The sequence below is a fragment of the Cuculus canorus genome, chromosome 4, assembly GCF_017976375.1.
Source record: "Cuculus canorus isolate bCucCan1 chromosome 4, bCucCan1.pri, whole genome shotgun sequence".
In the NCBI taxonomy this organism is placed as follows: Eukaryota; Metazoa; Chordata; class Aves; order Cuculiformes; family Cuculidae; genus Cuculus; species Cuculus canorus.
In genome coordinates, this window is record NC_071404.1 from 57666032 (window position 1) to 57681214 (window position 15183).

General features: G+C 41.3%; 1 protein-coding gene across 6 annotated transcripts in view; it reads left to right on the top strand.

Moving 5' to 3' along the window:
* CSGALNACT1 (chondroitin sulfate N-acetylgalactosaminyltransferase 1) overlaps window positions 1-15183 on the top strand; it is a 47397-nt gene that overhangs the window by 13702 nt on the left and 18512 nt on the right. Inside the window, exon 4 of one of the 6 annotated variants that reach the window (XM_054065254.1) lies at window positions 6485-6568. The exons of the other annotated variants lie outside the window; for them this stretch is intronic. The gene's annotated coding sequence lies outside the window, so the exon portion shown is untranslated. The remainder of the gene's footprint in view (window positions 1-6484; window positions 6569-15183) is intronic. 6 annotated transcript variants of the gene reach the window in all.

Sequence of the window (15183 nt, forward strand, 5' to 3'; positions counted from 1 at the left end):
CTCCAGAGTCTCAACATCCTTCTTGTGGTGAGGGGTCCAGAACTGAACACAGTATTCAAGGTGCGGTCTCACCAGTGCTGAGTACAGAGGGAGAATCACCTCCCTGGACCTGCTGGTGACCCCATTTCTGATACAAGCCAAGATGCCGTTGGCCTTCTTGGCCACCTGGGCACACTGCTGGCTCATATTCAGTCGGCTGTCAACCAGCACCCCCAGGTCCTTCTCTTCCGTGCAGCTCTCCAGCCATTCTTCCCCCAGTCTGTAGCGCTGCATAGGGTTGTTGTGCCCCAAGTTCAGGACCCGGCATTTGGCCTTGTTAAACCTCATCCCATTGGTCTCGGCCCAGCAGTCCAGCCTGTTCAGATCCCTTTGCAGAGCCTCCCTACCCTCCAGCAGATCAACACTTCCTCCCAGCTTAGTGTCATCTGCAAACTTGCTGAGGGTGCACTCAATGCCTTCATCCAAGTCATTGATAAAGACATTGAACAGAGCTGGACCCAGTACTGAGCCCTGAGGAACTCCACTTGTGACTGGCCTCCAGCTGGAGTTCACTCCATTTACCACCACTCTCTGGGCCCGGCCATCCAACCAGTTTTCAACCCACGAGAGTGTACGCCTATCCAGGCCAGAGGCTGACAGTTTCTGCAGCAGAATGCTGTGAGAAACTGTGTCAAAGGCTTTACTGAAGTCCAAGAAGACTACATCCACAGCCTTTCCCCCATCCAGCAGTCGAGTGATTTTGTCATAGAAGGCGATCAGGTTAGTTTGGCAAGATCTGCCTTTTGTAAACCCATGTTGACTGGGCCTGATCACCCGGTTCTCTTGCATGTGCTTCATGATAGCACTCAAGATTACCTGTTCCATGACTTTCCCTGGCACTGAGGTGAGACTGACAGGCCTGTAGTTCCCCGGATCCTCTCTGCAACCCTTCTTATATATGGGCACAACATCAGCCAGCCTCCAGTCTAGTGGAACTTCCCCAGTCAGCCAGGACCTCTGGAAGATGATGGATAGGGGTTTGGAAAGGACATCCGCCAGCTCCTTCAATACTCTTGGGTGGATCCCATCCGGCCCCATAGACTTGTGGGCGTCTAGCTGGGCAAGCAAGTCTCTAACCGCCTCCTCTTGGATCACAACGCAAGTTGGTGTTCTTTGAAGCTGCTTTCAGATGTTCTGTTACAGTTTATATGTTGAGCTAATCAGAGGGATTTGACATTTTGAGACTGAATAGATGAATTAAGGAGAAAAAAATGGTTATTGTAATTTAAATTAAGCTAGGGTATGGACTGTTCTTAATAATGGCTCCTGGCTGTGGCATCTTGTCAGATGGCCTACTTGCAATCTTCATTAATAGCAGCTACTACTACTGCACTGATGTTTTGGACTGACACAACACTTTACTGAGAATCAGTGCTAGAAAAACAGATTAAGGTTCAGCAATTAATGCTGTTCTAAGGCTTAGAAAGAACCTTGATATATTTTTCCTTTAAAATAAAAAAGCTTCCAATTAAATCATTATGACATTAATAATAATTTATGTTTTTCATTTGGATCATACATAGATACTCTCTGTATTTTTTCTTCCACGTGATCTAGGAAATAAGAATTCCAAAGTGTCCTGATGTCTGATGAGATTGATGGCATTCCAGAATAAACGGGAAGATTTATTGAGAGAGTGCATGTTTAAAGGAAAAAAATAGCAAAGGGTAACCAAATGTATCCAGCTCTAAGGGTCTGAAAATCGGACACCTGTTGTGTCTGTCCTGCCTTTGGAATCTATTTAGGAGGCGTAAGATCAGAGGTTTGAAAAGATTTGTTTTCCATCACTACAGCTGACTGTTGTTTTCAGTAGGAAATTCTAATTTACAAGTTCTTTCTCATTTGATTTTTCAGGAGTTACTGAAGTCATCTGCATGGCTTCCTCACGTTATCTGACAAGTGTTGATCAGCTGCAGTGTCTGTGTTCTTCTTGTATTCTTTGAATAGTGGGACAGAGGTGCTTTGTTCAGTATATTTTATCTACAGCATAGGGAAGTGTGCCTTGATTGTTGTCTGTTACAGTACAACCAGTAACTACCACTACAAATGTTCCTCTTCTAGTATCATGTCATCATTGTCTTAACTCCTTGGGGAACTTTCCTTCCTTTCCTGTCCCAAACAGACTGTCCTAGCTATATCCTTTTCATGGGGTGACTTGTTTTCTTTTGTTGCATGTTTCTGTGTCTCTCTAAGGAAATGCAAATTCTAGTTCTGCTTTCACACTACTTCATCTCCTTTTAGGAAGTCTTTTGTTTGAAGTAGCCTGACTGTGCAGTGTTTTAGTTGTGTGAGAAACCTTATGTGGTTACACCATTGCTACACTGGGGCAAAAAGTGGTGTGTTTTGGACACAGCTTTCTTAGTGTTCCCAGTGATGGATACAGCTCAGACTGATCAGGTGTTTATAACACCAGGAAATGGGCATGCTGGGATCTTTAAAATCACACACTTTTGATGCAGAAAGTTTTTAAACTGAAGGAGCTGGGCTGTGTTCTGCAGGTGTGGTGGAAGCATTTGCTGGTCATTTTGTGATTTGACAGGTTGGCAGACAGAAATGGATGAATCCCCGAGAACTAACCTATTTAATGAATAGAGCCTGCATTCTATGGCATTGTGCCAAGTGTGGATTTGCCAGTGCTTTGGAGCATGAGCAGTTGAACTTTGTTTCTATCTTTGCAGGCCATACAGTGTGCTAAGAAATGCTTTGTTGCATGAATCTCTAGTGGAGTGTGTTCTCAGCGAATAGGTCTTAGCTTCAATTACTCTGGAAAAGGAGGCTGCCATAAAGCAAGTCTTCCTACCCATTACAGTGAGCTGTCTTTACTTTTGCCTCTGTTTGACTGGATATTAAGGACTCCTATCTAGAGGGACCTCCATGTGCAGTTCAGCATCTGAGGAAGCTGCTTCTCCTGTTATCTCTCCCCCTTTTTTTTTTTTCTTTGCTGTGTTAATGGAAATAGAAGAACCCATTCTATAACTGCAACCTGAGGGTTTTTTTGCCTGTAGCTGTACTCTTTAAACCACAGTTTTCCACTTATAAAGGAAAACATACTTGGAGGGAGTGAATTTTACAGGGCAAATCCCCTGGAAGTCAAGAAGGAATGGGTATAGCCTCCACCCAGCAAAAGGTGCACACATCAAAATAGTGATCCCGAGGGGATGCACTTCTTAAAAGAAGGAAAGGCAAAATGATGCTGTGAGATACTGACCAAAGTATTTGCCTCACATCCACTCCTCAAATTCCTCTCTGCCCTGTGTGACATATTCATGGGAAATTCCAGGTCTGCCAACAGCTGAAGAACCTCACTGTGTAGCTGCATTATCTGCACAATATTTAGTTATAGGCTTCTAATTTTGAAGGCTAAGGGAGATTCCAGAGCAGTCCTAATTTCAAGGTATTTACTGTTTTCTTACTCTTCTTGTTCTTTTTCCTCTGGGCTGGAGCCTTAGTTTGTACCATATTTAAAGTTTCTGGGCTGATTGCCACATATTATGCCATTTCAGTAGGCCAGCCAGGCTGGTTCTGCTAGGGTCTCTGGAACGGACTTTGCATCTGTTAGGGAGAATGAAGAAGCTATGGGCCTCTATCTGGTATCTGGTACCTTGCTCAATAGGTCACAATAGGTTCACTGGACCTGACTTCCACTGTGCAAAATGTTGAACAATAAGGAACATCATTATTCGGGAGAGATTTATTACCATGTTGAGATACAAAATGGGTAGAAAGAAGACTGAAAGAGTGCACAAAGAGCCCTCGGAGTCTCTGTAGCTTTCATCTGGAACAAACATCACTGCGTGGGAGCCTGGCCATTATGAAGGCAATGCAGTGAGACCTCATGTGGAGCAATTGTCTCTGACATCACTGATAATGATAATGGTGATATTTGCTATTCAAAGTTGGGACAAAATGGCTTTTTTTCTTTAACTACCTGTTTGCAATAGACTCACCATCTTTGTCTTTTATTCACATATTACTTTTATATTCATATGCAACAGTTTGCTGTTCTAACAGGTTCTCACAGGATTGCTGGTTTTAGACATATGATAATGGATGACAATGCATGACTCCTGACTGCTGAGCTAGCAACCAGCTTATAAATTCAGATTGGTGCCTGGTTCTTGCATGTCTTATATTTTGAGTCAACTATACCTTTTGAGGTAGAATATCTGGGATAATGCAGAAACAGGTGTATACAACAGAAGGGGAGGTCAAGAACGTCTGTTTTTCATTATATTCTTTCCCTTCTCTGCTCAGTGTATCTTGTATGTGTTTGATTTACTGGAGACGTACTGTACTGTTGCACTGCACAGGTTGTGTGATGTCCAGTAATCCTGTACAATTGGCTGAAATCAGAAATAAAATAAATAAATAATGGGACACTGTATTAGTCTTACAGGAGGCAAATCATTGTGTCGAAGATATCAGGAGGTTTCCCACTTCCTGGTAAGTTCCCTGTGTTGAGCTGTTATCTTCTGTAATCAATTCACTGTAATTATGTAAAATAAGTTAGTTGGCTTAACACAACAGTACTTGCGTATAGCTCTTTGGTGAAATAACCATGTGGAATAGGTGGTCTGGGGAAGCATTTGCCCCAGCCATAGGCATCTGACAGACCAGATGGTTAAGTTACCCAGCTAAATTCCCTGAGCTCTCAGCCAGGATGTGTTCTTACCGTGTGTAGACGAAGTCGGGGAGATAATTCATTAGCTAAGTGCAGCCTGACCTTGGGTAAGGTCAGTATATCTCTCAACGTGCATGTCTCTTACAGTAAAGAGGGGAGAGTTCTGCCTATGATTGTATGCTTGTCCCAGAGAGGTTATCTAGAAGATAATTATGTTCTTCGTATTTTCAGTTGTTTTTGAAGGAATATACTTTCTTTGTCCTTTAAGCCTGCAATTTAATAGAACCAGCTGAAGTACTAATAAAGGAGAATAGCTGTTAGAAATAGTTGTCCTCTTTCAGAAGTAGATAAAACCAGAACCTAAAACCAGCTAGAAGTGTGTGGCCTCTCTGACAGGGAAGGAGATGGAAGAATACTAATTTTGAAGCAATGGACCATCAAAACAGTGTTAGAAATCCAGAGGAGTAATGAAGAAATGTAATATTTTCCCAATAGGAGAATTGTTTCTTGTGCATGTCTGTTATAAAATACAAATTTATTCTTAGGTTGATCATCAAAATTACAAAGATTGGAAATATTTCTCTGCTATGTAAGATTTTTTTTGCACCTTCCGAAGTACTCACTGTCCTCTGCAAGAAGGACGTAGAACATTCAATAGATGGCTGCTCTGATGTGCTCTGTCAAGCAGCTTCTTCTCCCCGTGTTTTCCCTTAAAAGCACACAACTTTTCCTCAGCTTCTTTAATTTTACTGATCAGTTCTTTGTCATGCTTTCAATACAAAGTCAAGCTGAGTTTGTTGTCAAGGGTAAGTACCAGAATAGAGAATTAAGCTGCCACAATCCCCTGTGCATGTTTTCACTTGGTGCTTAAAAATTCTCTTTCTGTGGGAGTTTTGTTTAAACGAGGTATGAGTTGCCTTTTTTCACCTGCTCCATGTCCACATGCTGACACAATTTGCTCATATTTCATTCCTCTCTATGGGTTCTGGTGTTTTCCAACTGATATCTTCCACCCATAGTTGCTTTTCTTCTTCTTTTAGGCAAGAAAATGTTAGATTCTCTTGTCCTTTGTTCTTAAGATGCCAGTTCTGCAAAACTCTGCCCATGAAACTGACTGCAGCTAGGAAAAGGAGATGCTTTCCCATGAATAGGAGAACCATTGTTTTTTTAGGGACTATTGAAGTACTTCTAGTGAGACATTTCGTTGGTACTTCTAGTGGCCCTTGAACTAATTCTGTCATAATAGAACAATATACAGAAAGAAACTGGTGAAGGTGTAATGATAAAAGAAATATAAGTCTCCCCAGTTTATGTGGAATCCTTCATGTATTTCATTAGTGTGACTGGATTTCCATCTTCGACACGTGAGATTGCAGAAACTGTATTAATATCTACTCCTCAGCTGAGTGTTACATCTTATTAACAATGAAATTAAAAGGAGTAATCCGTTATCAGTATAAGGACTCTAAATCTTGAGACCTGTAACCCAGAATGCATCTCATGATTGCCCTGCAAAGAAGTTAATGTATGCTTGTAAGAGACTAAAGAAAACAGCCACATTTCCTTTTCACAGTTTAGAAAACAGGCAGACTAGAGGACATTGGCTTGGGACTAGGAATAACTTCCTCTGACTTGAACTGCCATGGGCTCTCATTGAAAATGGTATGATTTTAATATTCTGCAGAAAACTGTATTAAAAGGAGCGGAAGAGAGAAATCTTCAAAGGTGCAATTTCTCCTTTTTATTTCATTAGCTTGCATGGCTATGCCAGCACACGTTCTAGCCAATCTTTGTTAAATTAAAAAATAATGCTATCATTTTCAGGCAGGTTTCCATGTGAACAGAAACAAAGATTCACTGGCACAAAGCTTCGTCTCATAAGGAAATCTCTCTTCTTCAAATATTCTGGTAGGTTGTGAGAATTATACTTCTTTTTTGTTCTATTCCTGTTTTCTGAAAAGCTTTATAAATGCAACTAGTTTCAGGAAATTTTTCTTCAAGAAAATGAACTATCCTTTAAAAAAACAAGTTGGATTTGTATCAGCTTTGATACATGACTTGTTAAATCAAACAAAGCCAGATTCCTCTGTAGTGCAATGTGAAAAAAAAAAAAAGTTGTAGTCTAAGCTCATTTTGTTATTTCATAACTTTTCATGAAGTGTGCTTTGCTTCTGATTGAAGCCTGAAGTTGTTGTTTTAAGAAATACGTTCTTTGGAGCCATTCAGGAAATGCTGGCCTGACTGCAGGGTGTACTTCTGTGTAACAAAAGGGGGAAAGAAAAGATAGCTTTTACTGGCAAGGGAAACTGTCTTTACTTATGTCATCAATCAGCTCTCCGTTAGAGAACCAGGATGCTTCTTGTGTGAGCTGCTAACATTTAACACAGTTCTAGCTGAGTGGCTGTTTTTTAAGAGCTATTGACAGCTATGCAATAACTGTAATAAACTAGATTTTTAATCCAATAGAGTTCAATGAGGGAACTGAAATTTCTTGATGATCAATGAGAACTTAAATGATTTTATTGATTGTAAATTAGTACATCAGACAGCTGTAAACTAGTACATCAAGACTACTTGTTTGAATTGAGGTATTTTATAAAGAAATCGCCAAGGGAAGGTGTGGATGTCCCATCCCTGGAGGTGTTCAAGGCCAGGTTGGATGGGGCCTTGGCAGCCTGTTTTAGTGGGATGTCCTTGCCCATGGCAGGGGGGTTGGAACCAGATGATCTTTAGGTCCCTTCCAGCCCTAACTATTCTATGATTCTATGAAAGCAGAGATCCAATTTTCAACACGGTTTGAGGATCGGAGATGAAATCTTAGAAACCAAAGTAACTGTGAGCAGGTGTCTCCTTAACATTTGGAAATATGACTTGGATTACTGAACTAGAGGATATACAAATGTAATGGTGTTGTTCATAAAATTAAAAAATACTTTTTCTTATAGCAATTCGACCAATTTTCTGTGGGCCTGTATGCATTGTGTTATTTTCAAAGAAACCCACAGAACCTGAATGAGTGGAAAGTTGAAACATTGTAATTTAAGTTAAAACAAAGTAAACATTCTCAATCTATTGAAATATTCTATTAAACAATAAATTTATTTATGTGGTAGAGTATCATGCAAAGACAAACACCTTCATTCTGTTGAAATCAATTGATGTAAGTAAAACTTTGTACATAACTGTGGTTTGCAAGATATTTCTTTCCTGTTTGGTTGTCTTCAGGGTTATTTTTGTTTTGTTTTGGTTTTTTTTTAATTCCTTTTCAGAAGAAGAATTTAACAGTCAAGTAAATACACTGTACAATATAAAATATAGAAAACCTTCCTTTCTTTCCCCCTCTGCCTGGATCTTTTCTGCAGAGACTTTGCTATGATTTATCTTTTCAAGTTCCTATAATGAAGAATTGGCTAGTTAAATGATGAAGGTGAAGTCTATGAGATTCAATTATTATGTGAGCCTGAAATAAAAAGGATGAAAAATATATTTGGAGCCTTTCTCTAAAAAAAAAAAAAAAAAAATTGTTTTACTGACACAACTAAAAAAATCTTTTCAAAGAATTACCAAGACTCTGTTTTCTGACATATCAAGGACATGCTAAGTCTTTGACTGAAACCAGGTATCAAGCCAGTGGTGATTCACTAAATGGGACTATGTGGTGGGTGTTGTTTCATCGTAAGTGCTAAGCTGGAGGAAGGAAACGAAGGCTGAGTCAGGGGACTGTCCCCTTCCTGTCAATCAGTACTTCCCCGACTGATAGGAAAACGCAGATCAGAACCCTGGAGGCTGATACCTGAGCTATGAGAGCCGTTAATGCTGCAAGTTTTGGAGGTCTGTGTGGAGGTTGGGCAACCGGTCTCAATAGTGAACCAGGCTGCAGTTATTTCCTGGCTTCCTGTTTATTTCTTTGTAGTCTGAAACTTGATTTTCTTTTGTAAGGTAAACCGTAGCTGAACACTAGTCTTGGTCAGCAATATTAGTCCTGATCTTGATAATTTTTGCTCAGCCTAGATAGCATACCAAACCCTCTATACCTTGTGTACCAAGATGTTTTTTTCTCTTGTCCCCTTTACTTTTAATTGTTTTATTTGAAGCACTGTTTTGATACTTACAACCCAGCAAAATTCATTTGGTGTACAAGGGGTACAAAATTTAGGGCTCTGCATTACCACGAGAATGTAATATTATATAGAAGTCTCTCCTCAGTTTCCACATGCTGGACTCAGGAGGGAGGAAATCTTCTCTTCTATCAGCTCTGCTGGAGTTAATGAAGTTCAAGTCCACTATCTATCTTGGTACAGGGGATTCTAGCTGTACCAAGGCATTTCTGGCAAGGAGAGGAGGAGGCAATCCCTAGCTCAGACTGGGTTGGTCAGACATGGTAAAACTATAAGTTCGCAGTCATGAAGTTCCCACTGACTGGAAAAGGGGAAACATAACTCCAATTTTTAAAAAAGGAAAAAAAGGAAGGCATAGGGAACTACAGGCTGGTCAGTCTCACCTCTGTGCCAGGCAAGATCATGGAGCAGATCCTCCTGGAAACTTTGCTGAGGCACATGGAAAAGAAGAAGGTGATTTGTGACAGCCAACATGGCTTCACAAAGGGCAAATTGTGTCTGACAAATCAGATGGCCTTCTGCGTTTAGGCCACAACACTGGTGGAAAAGGGAAGAGTAACTGACATCGTCTACCTGGACTTGTGCAAAGCATTAGATGCTGTCTGTTATGACATTCTTGTCTTTAAATTGGAGAGACACAGATTTGATGGATGGACCACTTGGTGGATAAGGAATTGGCTGGATGGTTGCACTCAAAGAGTTGTGGTCAATGACTCGATGTCCAAGTGGAGACCAGTGACGAATAGTGTTCCTCAGGGGTTGGTATTGGGACCAGTGTTGTATAACATCTTTGTTGGAGACATGGACAGTGGGATGGAGTGCACCCTTGGCCAGTTTGCTGATGATACCAAGCTGTGTGGTGTGGTGGATACACTGGAGGGAAGGGATGCCATCCAGAGGGACCTGGACAGGCTTGGGAGGTGGTCCTGTTCAAACCTCATGAAGTTCAACAAGGCCAAGTGCAAGATCCTTCACCTGGGTCGAGGCAATCCCAAGCACAAATACAGACTGGACAGGGAATGGGTTGGGAGTAGCCCTGAAGAGAAGGACTTGAGTGTGTTGGTGGATGAGAAGCTCAACATGAGCTGCCAAAGTACACTTGCAGCCCAGAAAACCAGCCATGTCCTGGAGTGCATCAAAAGGAGGGTGACCAACAGGCTGAAGGAGGAGATTCCACCCTCTACTCTGCTCTCATGAGACCTCACCTGCAGTACTGCATTCATTTCTGAAGTTCTCAGCATAGGAAGGACATGGATCTGTTTGAGTGAGTCCTGAGGAGGGCCATGAAGATGATCAGAAGGTTGGAGCACCTCCCATACAAGGACAGGCTGAAAGAGTTGGTCTTCTTCAGCCTAGAGAAGTGAAGGCTCTAGGGAGACCTTATAGCAGCCTTCCAGTATTTAAAGGGGGCCTAAAGGAAATCTGGGTAGGGGCTCTTTATCAGGGAGAGCAGGGATAGAATGAAAGGTAACAGTTTTAAACTGAAAGAGGGAAGATTCAGATTAGATACTAGGAGGAAATTTTTTACTGTGAAGTGGTGAGGCCCTGGCCCAGATTGCCCAGAGAAGTCATGGATGCCCCATCCCTGGAGATGTTCACGGCCAGGTTGGATGAGGCTTTGAGCAACCCAATCCAGTGAAGATGACCCTGCCTGTGGCAGGGAGGTTGGAACTGGATGGGCTTTAAAGTCCCTTCCAACCTAAAGCCATTACCCTTGGTCCTATCACTACACTCACTCCCTGATAAAGAGCCTCTCCCCGGCTTTCCTGCAGGCCCCCTTGAAGTACTGGAAGGCTGCTGTCATCTTTGCTCTTAAAAGGAAGGACTGTTCATTCCTGTAGCGTGCATTCCTGAGTGTGCATGTATAAACATTTCAAAGTGAAGAAACAGCATCTTTTCTAGATCCAGATTTAAATAGATAAGCAAAATTTGTCCTACTATTTGTTTTAGTCAGGAAATACTGACTAAAGTCTTATGCTGACTTTCTGAACCGTTTTGGAAGCTGGTATATCTTGGTGTTGGGTTAGTCTTTCTAGAAGCCCTCTATATGGAGAGCAGTTGTTGAATTAGATCTTAAAATGAAGTAAATTATGGCAGCGTCTTTATGTGTTCCGTGCCTGTAGCTTGTCCTTGTTTTGTTTGCTAGGTTCCTGCAAGAAAAGCCATTCTTATTTAGAGTGCTGTTATCCTTGAGGTTGTATAGGACTGTTGCAGTGTCACGTGATTGGACTAAAATGCTCTTCTTTGACACATCTACAAAACTGAGATGGCACTTACCTAAATGAAATTAAATTGAAGGTCAGAAGGTAACAGTCTTCCAGCTAAGTTGGATGTCTCAGCTGTCTAGCCCAACCATTAATTTTTAGGGCTGACAACTATGGTGGTTTGTTAATTTGCTCTTAAAAGACCAAGCTGCCCTCTAGGTCAACTGAAACACAAATTTTTCATCTCCATTTTAGCAAAGTTCAAAACACTTTTGGAGCAACTGATTTCCTAAAACTTAAGGTCAGAGCTTGCTAATGAGAAATGGTCCTTTAGAGAAAAGCATCGTTGTTCCTTTTCTGTGGTAACACAGAGGGAGACTTTGTGAGTCACAACATCTTTGAAGCAGCAGCGTACGCTTGTCATCTCTTCTTTGCATTTTCTCTTGGAGCTTTACATGGCATGCATCCGTCACATTGCCTGCTGTAGGATAAATACAGTGGTGGAAACTTCCAGGCTTTTGGAAATGTCCTATAGTACCCCCAACTAACAATTGTACTTAGGATGTGTGGGTTTATACACCTACAAGTCAGTGTGTTTAGCAGAGAGGGATGGTGTAGGTTGTGGTTGTAGGGTGGAAATATGAGTGTCTCCTGTAAAAAATAACATTCCTAATACAGACTCCTGCAATTGCTGGTTATCGATCTGTGGAAAACTGCCAAGTCTTTCACAGATAACATTGAGAGAACCAATTCAATTAGCAGCAAAGTGGTCCAGAGTACTAAGAAAGGGAAAAGTTATAACTTCTGCATTAGCTTTGCGACTTTGAGAGTGAGAAACCTATCAGTATCTTGAATGTAAAACCCGGCACTTCTCAGTTCCCTCACAAGAAGAAAACAGTATTTCCAGGAACATGAATGTTTTTGATATTTTCTGGTTTTGTTTCATGGAATCATAGAATGGCCAGGTTGGAAAAGACCTCTGAGATCATCAAGTCCAACCATACCTATCTGCCACTAAACCCCTAAACCATATCCTTAAGTATCTCATCTACCTATCTTTTAAATACCTCTAGAGACTGTGACTCAACCACCTCCCTGGGCAGACTCTGCCAGTGCCTAATAACCCTTTCGGTGAAAAATTTTTGCCTGATGTCCAATCTGAACCTCTCCTAGCACAACTTAAGGCCATTCTCCCTTGTCCTGTCTCCTGTCACTTGGGAGAAGAGGCCAGCACCCACCTCTCTACAACCTCCTTTCAGGTAGTTGTAGCCAGTGATAAGGTCTCCCCTCAGCCTCCTCTTCTCCAGGCTAAACAATCCCAGCTCTCTCAGCCACTCCTTGTAAGACTTGTTCTCCAGCCCCCTCACAGCTTCATTGCTCTTCTCTGGACACGCTCCAGAACCTCAACATCCCTCTTGTACTAAGGGGCCCAGAACTGAACACAGTATTGGAGCCTCACCAGTGCCGAGTACAGGGGCAGAATCACCTCCCTGAACCTGCTGGCCACACTGTTTCTGCTAACACTGCTTCTAATAGTTGTTGCAACCTATTTGCAAGATGATCAGATTGTAATTGTTAATTATAGAGGGGAACAGTGAAATTGTCTTTCTGTGGGTGGGGTTAGATACTGAGACTTTTCTTTTTGAGACTACCCGTGGCAATGCAAGTAAGATTTTCTGCTGAAGATGACTCTGGAATCAAAGATTTGGAAATGAAGATGTTTACAGTAAGTTTTCTACTGTCTTCAGGTATTAGCATTTAGCATTTTGTTTCTAGACACTATTTATTAACAAACCTTTGTTTCTGTTTCAAATAGTCTTCCTCTATCAATTGCAAACCAGATATTAGGATTTTAAGTGGTTTGTTTGAGATGTGTGACTGCCAGAGAGGGAGCAGTGGTATGGGTTTTAACAGAGGACAGTACAGGAAGGCTATGAAGGTGAACCCAGTCAGTTTATCATTCAGGTTCTTTTTTTTAATTCAGCCTTTTGTTTTATTCAACCCTGGGCAGGTGAACTGGTCTGAGAAGCAGTTGAGCAATCATGATGTGGCATTAAGGAGAAATAATTTCTTATTCCATTCCTTCTATGAACACCTTAAACACTTGTATAAGACTAGATCTTAATCCCTTGTTGGATATGTTCCGTTCTGCTGAGTGGCTTGAATTTCTGTTGAGGGGCTAAGGGGGCAAAATCTTGTCCCTAACATTTCAAGCAGACTAACTTGTCTGCAGTGCTATGCACAGTACTTGTAATTAAAAAATTCAAGGCAAATGCCAAGGGGCTGCAGAATGTCTTTTTGTTTGGTTGGATTTTTTTTTTTAGGAAAGCACTTCAAGTCTGGGTAAAACATCTGTTTCCTCCTCTCTACAGCTCATTTCGGAGATTAATATGATTCTAGTGAAATCTCTTTGCGATGTGTGCTGCTGTTCAGCAAAGATCTGTGAAACACCTACACAAAAACTAATTGCATCTTCTGTCATTCACTGCCTCTATTTAAAATAAAAGAAAAAAAAAGGAATTTAAAAGTGTTTTGAGCTAAAATGATAGTTGCCAGTCTCAGTTGCACCTGCAATAGGAAGCTGTAGCAGAAAGTACTCGAAAACATGGAATTATTTGGCATTGTCTGTGCCATATGGTGAGAGATGGCTGGCTCTGGAAATGTGACTGTTCTTTTGCCATTCATTTCTGTCCTCAACACGAAGAACAAGGAGAAGGTAGAGCTCAAAGGTGAGATGCATATACAGAGATACATTGCCTTGAGTCCCTTCTGCACAAATTCTTAGTTTCGCTTTTGGGAGTCAAAAATTCAGGCTTGAAATTCATTGTCTTTTCTGTGCAGAGATAAATTTCCTGTTATCTCTACAGTCCATTAAAAATCCAGATCCTGGTGAGTAACAGTGGTGGGTGCAACTTCCTTAAGTTCTGCTACTCCCCATGATGCAGCTCCCTCCACTGTGCAGTGCCATTTACCCAGTTCTTACAGCGATGACAGAAATTGTTTCTGTGTTTAGGTAATTTTTGGGCCCAGACTCACTGAAAACAAGTGAAAAGCACCTCTGTGCGCTGGGCTGACCTCTGACTGGGCTAACCGGTTAAGCTGATATTTAAGGTTTTTTTACAAACAGAGGCTTTTTTAGAATTTATGTCTTTTTCCTCAGCTATCTGACTAACTACTGTGTATTCATTAAAGCTTCTCTTTGCCAACAGACTAATACCACTTGATGCAGCTTGCTGCTGTGAAATACAGAGGTGTTTTTGTCAGTTCCTGGAAAAAAATGACATTTCAGTTTGTCTCCCCTTCATCTCAGGTTCTCTCAGTTGGTGTGAAACTGTGTAGGTCTGATGGAATCAACAGAACGGTTGTTAGGAGGAGTTACCATCTCTGGCTTTCTAGTACTGTCTGTGCAGTTGAGATGCCTTAGCCATGACCACCTTCAGTGTTGACTTAAAGAAATCTGCTTTATTTGGCACTGACATGGACTAGGACTGCTTTCGTGAGCGTGCCCCTGAGACAGTAGTAGAGTAACAGCTGTATATTGAAATGTCAGTCACCGTAAGGCAATGCCATGGAAGTCATTGGTACAATTTAATAAGACAGATACAGCAACGGAGAGCAAGTAATGAGTGCTTGTTGTTAGGATGCTTGCAGTCATGATGGTACAAATAAAGAAGGTGGAAATCCCCATGGTCTGAATTTCTTGTTATGAGAATCGTGGTTCAAAAGACAAAGTAGCTCTGTTAATTTACTGTCCTGAAGTGTTTTTAAAGATGCATCCTTGATCAGTGAGATTGCAGACCAGAAAACTTGATAGAAAAGAGTACCCTAGAGAGAGAACCAATATGCTTTAGTGAACACAGATTTATATTCACACATATATTTTAAGGTCAACATTTGAAGAGCTCTCTACCCAAAACTTGAATCTCTTGCTGCTTATAGAAATGAGATTGTCTGTTTATCTAAGCCATTGAGATGTAATTTCAGTTTATACCATGTTAGCACAACTAATCCTTTCAGTGATGTTCAGCTTCTGCCAATTCAGTCAATGGACTAATTGTGTGAAGTGAAGCATACACACACAGCAGTGTTTTATGTACTACATCTTACCACTTCCTGACCCTGTCTCACTGCACACTACCTTCTTGCAGTCTTCTAGCCAGGTCTGTTGTAGAGTTAGAAATGCCAAAATTAATTTTCCCTG